Here is a 17,281-nt window from a genome sequence, read left to right as displayed (position 1 = left end):
CAAGTTGTTCTTCTATTGGTATGTACTTAGGCTTTATAGTGTTTGAAAGAATGTTCTTTCAAGTTCATATAAGAATGTAGCATTTTATTTCCAAAGTGTAGTAAATCTTTGTTTTCACACAGCAGGGTGATCGCACTACAACGCTGCAATTCTTATTTGTCCATCAAGTGGGCTTTTGCCAGAAATGACACACCACCAGCAGCATGTTGTCCACGAGAGGGGGGTGGGATGGGGGGGGGGGCGAGCAGGAGAGGACAAGTTGTTTTTCTATTGGTATGTACTCAGGCTTTATAGTGTTTGAAAGAATGTTCTTTCAAGTTCATATGAGAATGTAGCATTTTATTTCCAAAGTGTAGTAAATCTTTGTTTTCTCACAGCAGTGTGATCGCACTACAAGGCTGCAATTTTTATTTGTACATCAAGTGGGCTTTTGGTGGAAATGACACACCACCAGCAGCATGTTGTCCACGAGAGGTGGGGTGGGATGGGGGGGGCGAGCAGTAGAGGACAAGTTGTTTTTCTGATGGTATGTACTCAGGCTCTACAGTGTTTGAAAGAATGTTCTTTCAAGTTCTTATAAGAATGTAGCATTTTATTTCCAAAGTGTAGTAAATCTTTGTTTTCTCACAGCAGGCTGATCGCACTACAAGGCTGCAATTTTTATTTGTCCATCAAGTGGGCTTTTGGTGGAAATGCCACACCACCAGCAGCATGTTGTCCACGAGAGGGGGGTGGGATGGGGGGGCGAGCAGGAGAATACAAGTTGTTTTTCTATTGGTATGTACTCTGGCTTTATAGTGTTTGAAAGAATGTTCTTTCAAGTTAATATAAGAATGTAGCATTTTATTTCCAAAGTGTAGTAAATCTTTGTTTTCTCACAGCAGGGTGATCGCACTACAAGGCTGCAATTTTTATTTGTCAATCAAGTGGGCTTTTGGTGGAAATGACACACCACCAGCATCATGTTGTCCACGAGAGGGGTGTGGGATGGGGGGGCGAGCAGGAGAGGACAAGTTGTTTTTTTAATGGTATGTCCTCAGGCTTGATAGTGTTTGAAAGAATGTTCTTTCAAGTTCATATAAGAATGTATCATTTTATTTCCAAAGTGTAGTAAATCTTAGTTTTCTCACAGCAGGCTGAACACACTACAAGGCTGCAATTTTTATTTGTCCATCAAGTGGGCTTTTGGTGGAAATGGCACACCACCAGCAGCATGTTGTCCATGAGAGCGGGGTGGGATGGGGGGGGGGGAGCAGGAGAGGACAAGTTTTTCTTCTATTGGTATGTACTTAGGCTTTATAGTGTTTGAAAGAATGTTCTTTCAAGTTCATATAAGAATGTAGCATTTTATTTCCAAAGTGTAGTAAATCTTTGTTTTCACACAGCAGGGTGATTGCACTACAACGCTGCAATTCTTATTTGTCCATCAAGTGGGCTTTTGCTAGAAATGACACACCACCAGCAGCATGTTGTCCACGAGAGGGGGGTGGGATGGGGGGGGCGAGCAGGAGAGGACAAGTTGTTTTTCTATTGGTATGTACTCAGGCTTTATTGTGTTTGAAAGAATGTTCTTTCAAGTTCATATGAGAATGTAGCATTTTATTTCCAAAGTGTAGTAAATCTTTGTTTCCTCACAGCAGGGTTATCGCACTACAAAGCTGCAATTTTTATTTGTCCATCAAGTGGGCTTTTGGTGGAAATGCACATTACAAGCAGCATGTTGTCCACGAGAGAGGGGTGGGATGGGGGTGTGAGCAGGAGCGGACAAGTTGTTTTTCTATTGGTATGTACTCATGCTTTATAGTGTTTGAAAGAATGTTCTTTCAAGTTAATATAAGAAAGTAGCATTTTATTTCCAAAGTGTAGTAAATCTTTGTTTTCTCACAGCAGGATGATCGCACTACAAGGCTGCAAATTTTATTAGTTCATCAAGTGGGCTTTTGGTGGAAATGACCCACCACCAGCATCATGTTGTCCACGAGAGGGGGGTGGGATGGGGGGGCGAGCCGGAGAGGACATGTTGTTTTTCAATTGGTATGTACTCAGGCTTTATAGTGTTTGAAAGAATGTTCTTTCAAGTTCATATAAGAATGTAGCATTTTATTTCCAAAGTGTAGTAAATCTTTGTTTTCTCACAGGAGGCTGATTGCACTACACGGCTGCAATTTTTATTTGTCCATCAAGTGGGCTTTTGGTGGAAATGACACACCACCAGCATCATGTTGTCCACAAGAGGGGAATGCGATGGGAGGCGAGCAGGAGAGGACAAGTGGTTTTTCTATTGGTATATACTCAGGCTTTATAGTGTTTGAAAGAATGTTCTTTCAAGTTCATATAAGAATGTAGCATTTTATTTCCAAAGTGTAGTAAATCTTTGTTTTCTCACAGCAGGGTGATCGCACTACAAGGCTGCAATTTTTATTTGTCCATCAAGTGGGCTTTTGGTGGAAATGGCACACCACCAGCAGCATGTTGTCCACGAGAGGTGGGGGTGGGATGGGGGGGCGAGCAGAAGAGGACAAGTTGTTCTTCTATTGGTATGTACTCAGGCTTTATAGTGTTTGAAAGAATGTTCTTTCAAGTTCATATAAGAATGTAGCATTTTATTTCCAATGTGTAGTAAACCTTTGTTTTCACACAGCAGGGTGATCGCACTACAAGGCTGCAATTTTTATTTGTCCATCAAGTGGGCTTTTGGTGGAAATGACACACCAGCAGCAGCATGTTGTCCACGAGAGCGGGGTGGGATGGGGGGGTGGCAGGAGAGGACAAGTTGTTTTTCTATTGGTATGTACTCAGGCTTTATCGTGTTTGAAAGAATGTTCTTTCAAGTTCATATAAGAATGTAGCATTTTATTTCCAAATTGTGGTAAATCTTTGTTTTCTCACAGCAGGCTGATCGCACTACAAGGCTGCAATTTTTATTTGTCCATCAAGTGGGCTTTTGGTGGAAATGACACACCACCAGCAGCATGTTGTCCACGAGAGGGGGGTGGGATGGGGGGGCGAGCAGGAGAGGACAAGTTGTTCTTCTATTGGTATGTACTCTTGCTTTATAGTGTTTGAAAGAATGTTCTTTCAAGTTAATATAAGAAAGTAGCATTTTATTTCCAAAGTGTAGTAAATCTTTGTTTTCTCACAGCAGGATGATCGCACTACAAGGCTGCAAATTTTATTAGTCCATCAAGTAGGCTTTTGGTGGAAATGACCCACCACCAGCATCATGTTGTCCACGAGAGGGGGGTGGGATGGGGGGGCGAGCAGGAGAGGACAAGTGGTTTTTCTATTGGTATGTACTCAAGCTTTATAGTGTTTGAAAGAAGGTTCTTTCAAGTTCATGTAAGAATGTAGCATTTTATTTCCAAAGTGTAGTAAATCTTTGTTTCTCACAGGAGGCTGATTGCACTACAAGGCTGCAATTTTTATTAGTCCATCAAGTGGGCTTTTAGTGGAAATGACACACCACCAGCATCATGTTGTCCACAAGAGGGGGGTGGGATGGGGGGGCGAGCAGGAAAGGACAAGTGGTTTTTCTATTGGTATGTACTCAAGCTTTATAGTGTTTGAAAGAAGGTTCTTTCAAGTTCATGTAAGAATGTAGCATTTTATTTCCAAAGTGTAGTAAATCTTTGTTTTCTCACAGCAGGGTGATCGCACTACAAGGCTGCAATTTTTATTTGTCCATGAAGTGGGCTTTTGGTGGAAATGACACACCACCAGCATCATGTTGTCCACGAGAGGGGGGTGGGATGGGGGGGCGAGCAGGAGAGGACAAGTTGTTTTTCTAATGGTATGTCCTCAGGCTTGATAGTGTTTGAAAGAATGTTCTTTCAAGTTCATATAAGAATGTATCATTTTATTTCCAAAGTGTAGTAAATCTTAGTTTTCTCACAGCAGGCTGAACACACTACAAGGCTGCAATTTTTATTTGTCCATCAAGTGGGCTTTTGGTGGAAATGGCACACCACCAGCAGCATGTTGTCCATGAGAGCGGGGTGGGATGGGGGGGGCGAGCAGGAGAGGACAAGTTGTTCTTCTATTGGTATGTACTTAGGCTTTATAGTGTTTGAAAGAATGTTCTTTCAAGTTCATATAAGAATGTAGCATTTTATTTCCAAAGTGTAGTAAATCTTTGTTTTCACACAGCAGAGTGATTGCACTACAACGCTGCAATTCTTATTTGTCCATCAAGTGGGCTTTTGCTAGAAATGACACACCACCAGCAGCATGTTGTCCACGAGAGGGGGGTGGGATGGGGGGGGCGAGCAGGAGAGGACAAGTTGTTTTTCTATTGGTATGTACTCAGGCTTTATAGTGTTTGAAAGAATGTTCTTTCAAGTTCATATGAGAATGTAGCATTTTATTTCCAAAGTGTAGTAAATCTTTGTTTCCTCACAGCAGGGTTATCGCACTACAAAGCTGCAATTTTTATCTGTCCATCAAGTGGGCTTTTGGTGGAAATGCACATTACCAGCAGCATGTTGTCCACGAGAGAGGGGTGGGATGGGGGGGTGAGCAGGAGCGGACAAGTTGTTTTTCTATTGGTATGTACTCATGCTTTATAGTGTTTGAAAGAATGTTCTTTCAAGTTAATATAAGAAAGTAGCATTTTATTTCCAAAGTGTAGTAAATCTTTGTTTTCTCACAGCAGGATGATCGCACTACAAGGCTGCAAATTTTATTAGTTCATCAAGTGGGCTTTTGGTGGAAATGACCCACGACCAGCATCATGTTGTCCACGAGAGGGGGGTGGGATGGGGGGGCGAGCCGGAGAGGACATGTTGTTTTTCAATTGGTATGTACTCAGGCTTTATAGTGTTTGAAAGAATGTTCTTTCAAGTTCATATAAGAATGTAGCATTTTATTTCCAAAGTGTAGTAAATCTTTGTTTTCTCACAGGAGGCTGATTGCACTACACGGCTGCAATTTTTATTTGTCCATCAGGTGGGCTTTTGGTGGAAATGACACACCACCAGCATCATGTTGTCCACAAGAGGGGAATGCGATGGGAGGCGAGCAGGAGAGGACAAGTGGTTTTTCTATTGGTATATACTCAGGCTTTATAGTGTTTGAAAGAATGTTCTTTCAAGTTCATATGAGAATGTAGCATTTTATTTCCAAAGTGTAGTAAATCTTTGTTTCCTCACAGCAGGCTGATCGCACTACAAGGCTGCAATTTTTATTTGTCCATCAAGTGGGCTTTTGGTGGAAATGACACACCACCAGCAGCATGTTGTCCACGAGAGGGGTGTGGGATGGGGGGGCGAGCAGGAGAGGACAAGTTGTTCTTCTATTGGTATGTACTCTTGCTTTATAGTGTTTGAAAGAATGTTCTTTCAAGTTAATATAAGAAAGTAGCATTTTATTTCCAAAGTGTAGTAAATCTTTGTTTTCTCACAGCAGGATGATCGCACTACAAGGCTGCAAATTTTATTAGTCCATCAAGTGGGCTTTTGGTGGAAATGACACACCACCAGCAGCATGTTGTCCACGAGAGGGGGGTGGGATGTGGGGGCGAGCCGGAGAGGACATGTTGTTTTTCTATTGGTAAGTACTCAGGCTTTATAGTGTTTGAAAGAATGTTCTTTCAAGTTCATATAAGAATGTAGCATTTTATTTCCAAATTGTGGTAAATCTTTGTTTTCTCACAGCAGGGTGATCGCACTACAAAGCTGCAATTTTTATTTGTCCATGAAGTGGGCTTTTGGTGGAAATGACACACCACCAGCAGCATGTTGTCCACGAGAGGGGGGTGGGATGTGGGGGCGAGCCGGAGAGGACATGTTGTTTTTCTATTGGTAAGTACTCAGGCTTTATAGTGTTTGAAAGAATGTTCTTTCAAGTTCATATAAGAATATAGCATTTTATTTCCAAAGTGTAGTAAATCTTTGTTTTCTTACAGGAGGCTGATTGCACTACAAGGCTGCAATTTTTATTTGTCCATCAAGTGGGCTTTTGGTGGAAATGACACACCACCAGCATCATGTTGTCCACGAGAGGGGGGTGGGATGGGGGGGGCGAGCAGGAGAGGACAAGTTGTTTTTCTATTGGTATGTACTCAGGCTTTATAGTGTTTGAAAGAATGTTCTTTCAAGTTCATATGAGAATGTAGCATTTTATTTCCAAAGTGTAGTAAATCTTTGTTTTCTCACAGCAGGGTGATCGCACTACAAGGCTGCAATTTTTATTTGTACATCAAGTGGGCTTTTGGTGGAAATGACACACCACCAGCAGCATGTTGTCCACGAGAGGGGGGGTGGGATGGGGGGGGCGAGCAGTAGAGGACAAGTTGTTTTTCTGATGGTATGTACTCAGGCTCTACAGTGTTTGAAAGAATGTTCTTTCAAGTTCACATGAGAATGTAGCATTTTATTTCCAAAGTGTAGTAAATCTTTGTTTTCTCACATCAGGCTGATCACACTACAAGGCTGCAATTTTTATTTGTCCATCAAGTGGGCTTTTGGTGGAAATGGCACACCACCAGCAGCATGTTGTCCATGAGAGCGGGGTGGGATGGGGGGGCGAGCAGGAGAGGACAAGTTGTTCTTCTATTGGTATGCACTTAGGCTTTATAGTGTTTGAAAGAATGTTCTTTCAAGTTCATATAAGAATGTAGCATTTTATTTCCAAAGTGTAGTAAATCTTTGTTTTCACACAGCAGGGTGATCGCACTACATGGCTGCAATTTTTATTTGTCCATCAAGTGGGCTTTTGGTGGAAATGACACACCACCAGCAGCATGTTGTCCACGAGAGGGGGGTGGGATGGGGGGGCGAGCAGGAGAATACAAGTTGTTTTTCTATTGGTATGTACTCAGGCTTTATAGTGTTTGAAAGAATGTTCTTTCAAGTTCATATGAGAATGTAGCATTTTATTTCCAAAGTGTAGTAAATCTTTGTTTTCTCACAGCAGAGTGATCGCACTACAAGGCTGCAATTTTTATTTGTACATCAAGTGGGCTTCTGGTGGAAATGACACACCACCAGCAGCATGTTGTCCACGAGAGGTGGGGTGGGATGGGGGGGGCGAGCAGTAGAGGACAAGTTGTTTTTCTGATGGTATGTACTCAGGCTCTACAGTGTTTGAAAGAATGTTCTTTAAAGTTCTTACAAGAATGTAGCATTTTATTTCCAAAGTGTAGTAAATCTTTGTTTTCTCACAGCAGGCTGATCGCACTACATGGCTGCAATTTTTATTTGTCCATCAAGTGGGCTTTTGGTGGAAATGACACACCACCAGCAGCATGTTGTCCACGAGAGGGGGGTGGGATGGGGGGGCGAGCAGGAGAGGACAAGTTGTTCTTCTATTGGTATGCACTTAGGCTTTATAGTGTTTGAAAGAATGTTCTTTCAAGTTCATATAAGAATGTATCATTTTATTTCCAAAGTGTAGTAAATCTTAGTTTTCTCACAGCAGGCTGAACACACTACAAGGCTGCAATTTTTATTTGTCCATCAAGTGGGCTTTTGGTGGAAATGGCACACCACCAGCAGCATGTTGTCCATGAGAGCGGGGTGGGATGGGGGGGCGAGCAGGAGAGGACAAGTTGTTCTTCTATTGGTATGTACTTAGGCTTTATAGTGTTTGAAAGAATGTTCTTTCAAGTTCATATAAGAATGTAGCATTTTATTTCCAAAGTGTAGTAAATCTTTGTTTTCACACAGCAGGGTGATTGCACTACAACGCTGCAATTCTTATTTGTCCATCAAGTGGGCTTTTGCTAGAAATGACACACCACCAGCAGCATGTTGTCCACGAGAGGGCGGTGGGATGGGGGGGGCGAGCAGGAGAGGACAAGTTGTTTTTCTATTGGTATGTACTCAGGCTTTATAGTGTTTGAAAGAATGTTCTTTCAAGTTCATATGAGAATGTAGCATTTTATTTCCAAAGTGTAGTAAATCTTTGTTTTCTCACAGCAGGGTGATCGCACTACAAGTCTGCAATTTTTATTTGTCCATCAAGTGGGCTTTTGGTGGAAATGACACACCACCAGCAGCATGTTGTCCACGAGAGGGGGGGTGGGATGGGGGGGGGGGGGGGGGCGAGCAGTAGAGGACAAGTGTTTTTTCTGATGGTATGTACTCAGGCTCTACAGTGTTTGAAAGAATGTTCTTTCAAGTTCTTATAAGAATGTAGCATTTTATTTCCACAGTGTAGTATAACATTGTTTTCACACAGCAGGGTGATCGCACTACAACGCTACAATTCTTATTTGTCCATCAAGTGGGCTTTTGCTGGAAATGACACACCACCAGCATCATGTTGTGCACGAGAGGGGGGCGGGATGGGGGGGCGAGCAGGAGAGGACAAGTTGTTCTTCTATTGGTATGTACTCAGGCTTTACAGTGTTTGAAAGAATGTTCTTTCAAGTTCACATGAGAATGTAGCATTTTATTTCCAAAGTGTAGTAAATCTTTGTTTTCTCACAGCAGGGTGATCGCACTACAAGGCTGCAATTTTTATTTGTCCATCAAGTGGGCTTTTGGTGGAAATGACACACCACCAGCAGCATGTTGTCCACGAGAGGGGGGGGGTGGGATGGGGAGGGCGAGCAGGAGAGGACAAGTTGTTCTTCTATTGGTATGTACTCAGGCTTTATAGTGTTTGAAAGAATGTTCTTTCAAGTTCATATAAGAATGTAACATTTTATTTCCAAAGTGTAGTAAAACTTTGTTTCCTCACAGCAGGGTTATCGCACTACAAAGCTGCAATTTTTATTTGTCCATCAAGTGGGCTTTTGGTGGAAATGCACATTACCAGCAGCATGTTGTCCAACGAGAGAGGGGTGGGATGGGGGGGTGAGCAGGAGCGGACAAGTTGTTTTTCTATTGGTATGTACTCATGCTTTATAGTGTTTGAAAGAATGTTCTTTCAAGTTAATATAAGAAAGTAGCATTTTATTTCCAAAGTGTAGTAAATCTTTGTTTTCTCACAGCAGGATGATCGCACTACAAGGCTGCAAATTTTATTAGTTCATCAAGTGGTCTTTTGGTGGAAATGACCCACCACCAGCATCATGTTGTCCACGAGAGGGGGGTGGGATGGGGGGGCGAGCCGGAGAGGACATGTTGTTTTCCAATTGGTATGTACTCAGGCTTTATAGTGTTTGAAAGAATGTTCTTTCAAGTTCATATAAGAATGTAGCATTTTATTTCCAAAGTGTAGTAAATCTTTGTTTTCTCACAGGAGGCTGATTGCACTACACGGCTGCAATTTTTATTTGTCCATCAAGTGGGCCTTTGGTGGAAATGACACACCACCAGCATCATGTTGTCCACAAGAGGGGAATGCGATGGGAGGCGAGCAGGAGAGGACAAGTGGTTTTTCTATTGGTATATACTCAGGCTTTATAGTGTTTGAAAGAATGTTCTTTCAAGTTCATGTAAGAATGTAGCATTTTATTTCCAAAGTGTAGTAAATCTTTGTTTTCTCACAGCAGGGTGATCGCACTACAAGGCTGCAATTTTTATTTGTCCATCAAGTGGGCTTTTGGTGGAAATGGCACACCACCAGCAGCATGTTGTCCATGAGAGCGGGGTGGGATGGGGGGGGCGAGCAGGAGAGGACAAGTTGTTCTTCTATTGGTATGTACTTAGGCTTTATAGTGTTTGAAAGAATGTTCTTTCAAGTTCATATAAGAATGTAGCATTTTATTTCCAAAGTGTAGTATAACTTTGTTTTCTCACAGCAGGCTGATCGCACTACAAGGCTGCAATTTTTATTAGTCCATGAAGTGGGCTTTTTGTGGAAATGACACACCACGAGCATCATGTTGTCCACGAGAGGGGGGGGTGGGATGGGGGGGCGAGCAGAAGAGGACAAGTTGTTCTTCTATTGGTATGTACTCAGGCTTTACAGTGTTTGAAAGAAAGTTCTTTGAAGTTCATATAAGAATGTAGCATTTTATTTCCAATGTGTAGTAAATCTTTGTTTTCACACAGCAGGGTGATCGCACTACAAGGCTGCAATTTTTATTTGTCCATCAAGTGGGCTTTTGGTGGAAATGACACACCAGCAGCAGCATGTTGTCCACGAGAGCGGGGTGGGATGGGGGGGTGGCAGGAGAGGACAAGTTGTTTTTCTATTGGTATCTACTCAGGCTTTATCGTGTTTGAAAGAATGTTCTTTCAAGTTCATATAAGAATGTAGCATTTTATTTCCAAATTGTGGTAAATCTTTGTTTTCTCACAGCAGGCTGATCGCACTACAAGGCTGCAATTTTTATTTGTCCATCAAGTGGGCTTTTGGTGGAAATGACACACCACCAGCAGCATGTTGTCCACGAGAGGGGGGTGGGATGGGGGGGCGAGCAGGAGAGGACGAGTTGTTCTTCTATTGGTATGTACTCTGGCTTTATAGTGTTTGAAAGAATGTTCTTTCAAGTTAATATAAGAAAGTAGCATTTTATTTCCAAAGTGTAGTAAATCTTTGTTTTCTCACAGCAGGATGATCGCACTACAAGGCTGCAAATTTTATTAGTCCATCAAGTGGGCTTTTGGTGGAAATGACCCACCACCAGCATCATGTTGTCCACGAGAGGGGGGTGGGATGGGGGGGCGAGCCGGAGAGGACATGTTGTTTTCCAATTGGTATGTACTCAGGCTTTATAGTGTTTGAAAGAATGTTCTTTCAAGTTCATATAAGAATGTAGCATTTTATTTCCAAAGTGTAGTAAATCTTTGTTTTCTCACAGGAGGCTGATTGCACTACAAGGCTGCAATTTTTATTTGTCCATCAAGTGGGCTTTTGGTGGAAATGACACACCACCAGCATCATGTTGTCCACAAGAGGAGGGTGGGATGGGAGGCGAGCAGGAGAGGACAAGTGGTTTTTCTATTGGTATATACTCAGGCTTTATAGTGTTTGAAAGAATGTTCTTTCAAGTTCATGTAAGAATGTAGCATTTTATTTCCAAAGTGTAGTAAATCTTTGTTTTCTCACAGCAGGGTGATCGCACTACAAGGCTGCAACTTTTATTTGTCCATCAAGTGGGCTTTTGGTGGAAATGGCACACCACCAGCAGCATGTTGTCCATGAGAGCGGGGTGGGATGGGGGGGCGAGCAGGAGAGGACAAGTTGTTCTTCTATTGGTATGTACTTAGGCTTTATAGTGTTTGAAAGAATGTTCTTTCAAGTTCATATAAGAATGTAGCATTTTACTTCCAAAGTGTAGTATAACTTTGTTTTCTCACAGCAGGCTGGTCGCACTACAAGGCTGCAATTTTTATTTGTCCATCAAGTGGGCTTTTGGTGGAAATGACACACCAGCAGCAGCATGTTGTCCACGAGAGCGAGGTGGGATGGGGGGGGTGGCAGGAGAGGACAAGTTTTTTTTCTATTGGTATCTACTCAGGCTTTATAGTGTTTGAAAGAATGTTCTTTCAAGTTCTTATAAGAATGTGGCATTTTATTTCCAAAGTGTAGTAAATCTTTGTTTTCTCACAGCAGGATGATCGCACTACAAGGCTGCATATTTTATTAGTCCATCAATTGGGCTTTTGGTGGAAATGACCCACCACCAGCATCATGTTGTCCACGAGAGGGGGGTGGGATGGGGGGGCGAGCCGGAGAGGACATGTTGTTTTTCTATTGGTATGTACTCAGGCTTTATAGTGTTTTTAAGAATGTTCTTTCAAGTTCATATAAGAATGTAGCATTTTATTTCCCAAGTGTAGTAAATCTTTGTTTTCTCACAGCAGGGTGATCGCACTACAAGGCTGATATTTTTATTTGTCCATCAAGTGGGCTTTTTGTGGAAATGACACACCACCAGCAGCATGTTGTCCACGAGGGGAGGGGGGGTGGGATGGGGGGGCGAACAGGAGTGGACAAGTTGTTTTTCTATTGGTATGTACTCAGGCTTTATAGTGTTTGAAAGAATGTTCTTTCAAGTTCATATAAGAATGTAGCATTTTATTTCCAAAGTGTAGTAAATCTTTGTTTTCTCACAGGAGTCTGATTGCACTACAAGGCTGCAATTTTTATTTGTCCATCAAGTGTGCTTTTGGTGGAAATGACACACCACCAGCATCATGTTGTCCACGAGAGTGGGTGGGATGGGGGGGCGAGCAGGAGAGGACAAGTTGTTTTTCTATTGGTATGTACTCAGGCTTTATAGTGTTTGAAAGAATGTTCTTTCAAGTTCATATAAGAATGTAGCATTTTATTTCCAAAGTGTAGTAAATCTTTGTTTTCTCACAGCAGGGTGATCGCACTACAAGGCTGCAAGTTTTATTTGTCGATCAAGTGGGCTTGTGGTGGAAATGACACACCACCAGCATCATGTTGTCCACGAGAGGGGGGTGGGATGGGGAGGCAAGCAGGAGAGGACAAGTTGTTCTTCTATTGGTATGTACTCAGGCTCTATAGTGTTTGAAAGAATGTTCTTTCAAGTTCATATAAGAATGTAGCATTTTATTTACAAAGTGTAGTAAATCTTCGTTTTCTCACAGCAGGGTGAACGCACTACAAGGCTGCAATTTTTATTTGTCCATCAAGTGGGCTTTTGGTGGAAATGACACACCACCAGCATCATGTTGTCCACGAGAGGGGGGTGGGATGGGGGGGCCAGCAGAAGAGGACAAGTTGTTTTTCTATTGGCATGTACTCAGACTCTATAGTGTTTGAAAGAATGTTCTTTCAAGTTCATATGAGAATGTAGCATTTTATTTCCAAAGTGTAGTAAATCTTTGTTTTCTCACAGCAGGGTGATCGCACTACAAGGCTGCAATTTTTATTTGTCCATCAAGTGGGCTTTTGGTGGAAATGAACCACCACCAGCAGCATGTTGTCCACGAGAGGGGGGGTGGGATGGGGGGGGGGGGGCGAGCAGTAGAGGACAAGTGTTTTTTCTGATGGTATGTACTCAGGCTCTACAGTGTTTGAAAGAATGTTCTTTCAAGTTCTTATAAGAATGTAGCATTTTATTTCCAAAGTGTAGTATAACATTGTTTTCACACAGCAGGGTGATCGCACTACACCGCTACAATTCTTATTTGTCCATCAAGTGGGCTTTTGCTGGAAATGACACACCACCAGCATCATGTTGTGCACGAGAGGGGGGCGGGATGGGGGGGCGAGCAGGAGAGGACAAGTTGTTCTTCTATTGGTATGTACTCAGGCTTTACAGTGTTTGAAAGAATGTTCTTTCAAGTTCACATGAGAATGTAGCATTTTATTTCCAAAGTTTAGTAAATCTTTGTTTTCTCACAGCAGGGTGATCGCACTACAAGGCTGATATTTTTATTTGTCCATCAAGTGGGCTTTTTGTGGAAATGACACACCACCAGCAGCATGTTGTCCACGAGGGGGGGGGGGGGGGGTGGGATGGGGGGGCGAACAGGAGTGGACAAGTTGTTTTTCTATTGGTATGTACTCAGGCTTTATAGTGTTTGAAAGAATGTTCTTTCAAGTTCATATAAGAATGTAGCATTTTATTTCCAAAGTGTAGTAAATCTTTGTTTTCTCACAGGAGTCTGATTGCACTACAAGGCTGCAATTTTTATTTGTCCATCAAGTGTGCTTTTGGTGGAAATGACACACCACCAGCATCATGTTGTCCACGAGAGGGGGTGGGATGGGGGGGCGAGCAGGAGAGGACAAGTTGTTTTTGTTTTGGTATGTACACAGGCTTTATAGTGTTTGAAAGAATGTTCTTTCAAGTTCATATAAGAATGTAGCATTTTATTTCCAAAGTGTAGTAAATCTTTGTTTTCTCACAGCAGGGTGATCGCACTACAAGGCTGCAATTTTTATTTGTCGATCAAGTGGGCTTGTGGTGGAAATGACACACCACCAGCATCATGTTGTCCACGAGAGGGGGGTGGGATGGGGAGGCAAGCAGGACAGGACAAGTTGTTCTTCTATTGGTATGTACTCAGGCTCTATAGTGTTTGAAAGAATGTTCTTTCAAGTTCATATAAGAATGTAGCATTTTATTTCCAAAGTGTAGTAAATCTTGGTTTTCTCACAGCAGGGTGAACGCACTACAAGGCTGCAATTTTTATTTGTCCATCAAGTGGGCTTTTGGTGGAAATGACACACCACCAGCATCATGTTGTCCACGAGAGGGGGGTGGGATGGGGGGGCCAGCAGAAGAGGACAAGTTGTTCTTCTATTGGCATGTACTCAGACTCTATAGTGTTTGAAAGAATGTTCTTTCAAGTTCATATGAGAATGTAGCATTTTATTTCCAAAGTGTAGTAAATCTTTGTTTTCTCACAGAAGGTTATCGCACTACAAGGCTGCAATTTTTATTTGTCCATCAAGTGGGCTTTTGGTGGGAATGAACCACCACCAGCAGCATGTTGTCCACGAGAGGGGGGGTGGGATGGGGGGGGGGGGCGAGCAGTAGAGGACACGTGTTTTTTCTGATGGTATGTACTCAGGCTCTACAGTGTTTGAATGAATGTTCTTTCAAGTTCTTATAAGAATGTAGCATTTTATTTCCAAAGTGTAGTATAACATTGTTTTCACACAGCAGGGTGATCGCACTACAACGCTACAATTCTTATTTGTCCATCAAGTATGCTTTTGCTGGAAATGACACACCACCAGCATCATGTTGAGCACGAGAGGGGGGCGGGATGGGGGAGCGAGCAGGAGAGGACAAGTTGTTCTTCTATTGGTATGTACTCAGGCTTTACAGTGTTTGAAAGAATGTTCTTTCAAGTTCACATGAGAATGTAGCATTTTATTTCCAAAGTTTAGTAAATCTTTGTTTTCTCACAGCAGGGTGATCGCACTACAAGGCTGCAATTTTTATTTGTCCATCAAGTGGGCTTTTGGTGGAAATGACACACCACCAGCAGCATGTTGTCCACGAGAGGGGGGGGTGGGATGGGGAGGGCGAGCAGGAGAGGACAAGTTGTTCTTCTATTGGTATGTACTCAGGCTTTATAGTGTTTGAAAGAATGTTCTTTAAAGTTCATATAAGAATGTAGCATTTTATTTCCAAAGTGTAGTAAAACTTTGTTTCCTCACAGCAGGGTTATCGCACTACAAAGCTGCAATTTTTATTTGTCCATCAAGTGGGCTTTTGGTGGAAATGACACATTACCAGCAGCATGTTGTCCACGAGAGAGGGGTGGGATGGGGGGGTGAGCAGGAGCGGACAAGTTGTTTTTCTATTGGTATGTACTCATGCTTTATAGTGTTTGAAAGAATGTTCTTTCAAGGTCATATAAGAATGTAGCATTTTATTTCCAAAATGTAGTAAATCTTTGTTTTCTCACAGCAGGCTGATCGCACTACAAGGCTGCAATTTTTACTTGTCCGTCAAGTGGGCTTTTGGTGGAAATGACACACCAGCAGGAGCATGTTGTCCACGAGAGCGGGGTGGGATGGGGGGGCGGCAGGAGAGGATAAGTTGTTTTTCTATTGGTATGTACTCAGGCTTTATAGTGTTTGAAAGAATGTTCTTTCAAGTTCATATAAGAATGTAGCATTTTATTTCCAAAGTGTAGTAAATCTTTGTTTTCTCACAGCAGGCTGATCGCACTACAAGGCTGCAATTTTTATTTGTCCATCAAGTCGGCTTTTGGTGGAAATGACACACCACCAGCAGCATGTTGTCCACGAGAGGGGGGTGCGATGGGGGGGCGAGCAGGAGAGGACAAGTTGTTTTTCTATTGGTATATACTCTCGCTTTATAGTGTTTGAAAGAATGTTCTTTCAAGTTAATATAAGAAAGTAGCATTTTATTTCCAAAGTGTAGTAAATCTTTGTTTTCACACAGCAGGATGATCGCACTACAAGGCTGCAAATTTTATTAGTCCATCAAGTGGGCTTTTGGTGGAAATGACCCACCACCAGCATCATGTTGTCCACGAGAGGGGGGTGGGATGGGGGGGCAAGCCGGAGAGGACATGTTGTTTTTCAATTGGTATGTACTCAGGCTTTATAGTGTTTGAAAGAATGTTCTTTCAAGTTCATATAAGAATGTAGCATTTTATTTCCAAAGTGTAGTAAATCTTTGTTTTCTCACAGGAGGCTGATTGCACTACACGGCTGCAATTTTTATTTGTCCATCAAGTGGGCTTTTGGTGGAAATGACACACCACCAGCATCATGTTGTCCACAAGAGTGGGGTGGGATGGGAGGCGAGCAGGAGAGGACAAGTGGTTTTTCTATTGGTATATACTCAGGCTTTATAGTGTTTGAAAGAATGTTCTTTCAAGTTCATGTAAGAATGTAGCATTTTATTTCCAAAGTGTAGTAAATCTTTGTTTTCTCACAGCAGGGTAATCGCACTACAAGGCTGCAATTTTTATTTGTCCATCAAGTGGGCTTTTGGTGGAAATGGCACACCACCAGCAGCATGTTGTCCATGAGAGCGGGTTGGGATGGGGGGGGCGAGCAGGAGAGGACAAGTTGTTCTTCTATTGGTATGTACTTACGCTTTATAGTGTTTGAAAGAATGTTCTTTCAAGTTAATATAAGAATGTAGCATTTTATTTCCAAAGTGTAGTATAACTTTGTTTTCTCACAGCAGGCTGATCGCACTACAAGGCTGCAATTTTTATTAGTCCATGAAGTGGGCTTTTGGTGGAAATGACACACCACCAGCATCATGTTGTCCACGAGAGGGGGGGGTGGGATGGGGGGGCGAGCAGAAAAGGACAAGTTGTTCTTCTATTGGTATGTACTCAGGCTTTATAGTGTTTGAAAGAATGTTCTTTCAAGTTCATATAAGAATGTAGCATTTTATTTCCAATGTGTAGTAAATCTTTGTTTTCACACAGCAGGGTGATCGCACTACAAGGCTGCAATTTTTATTTGTCCATCAAGTGGGCTTTTGGTGGAAATGACACACCAGCAACAGCATGTTGTCCACGAGAGCGGGGTGGGATGGGGGGGTGGCAGGAGAGGACAAGTTTTTTTTCTATTGGTATCTACTCAGGCTTTATCGTGTTTGAAAGAATGTTCTTTCAAGTTCATATAAGAATGTAGCATTTTATTTCCAAATTGTGGTAAATCTTTGTTTTCTCACAGCAGGCTGATCGCACTACAAGGCTGCAATTTTTATTTGTCCATCAAGTGGGCTTTTGGTGGAAATGACACACCACCAGCAGCATGTTGTCCACGAGAGGGGGGTGGGATGGGGGGGCGAGCAGGAGAGGACAAGTTGTTCTTCTATTGGTATGTACTCAGGCTTTATAGTGTTTGAAAGAATGTTCTTTCAAGTTCATATAAGAATGTAGCATTTTATTTCCAAAGTGTAGTAAATCTTTGTTTTCTCACAGGAGGCTGATTGCACTACAAGGCTGCAATTTTTATTTGT

This window comes from Schistocerca americana, chromosome 10, assembly GCF_021461395.2.
Source record: "Schistocerca americana isolate TAMUIC-IGC-003095 chromosome 10, iqSchAmer2.1, whole genome shotgun sequence".
NCBI classification, from domain to species: Eukaryota; Metazoa; Arthropoda; class Insecta; order Orthoptera; family Acrididae; genus Schistocerca; species Schistocerca americana.
Note: the sequence above shows the minus strand (reverse complement) of the source record.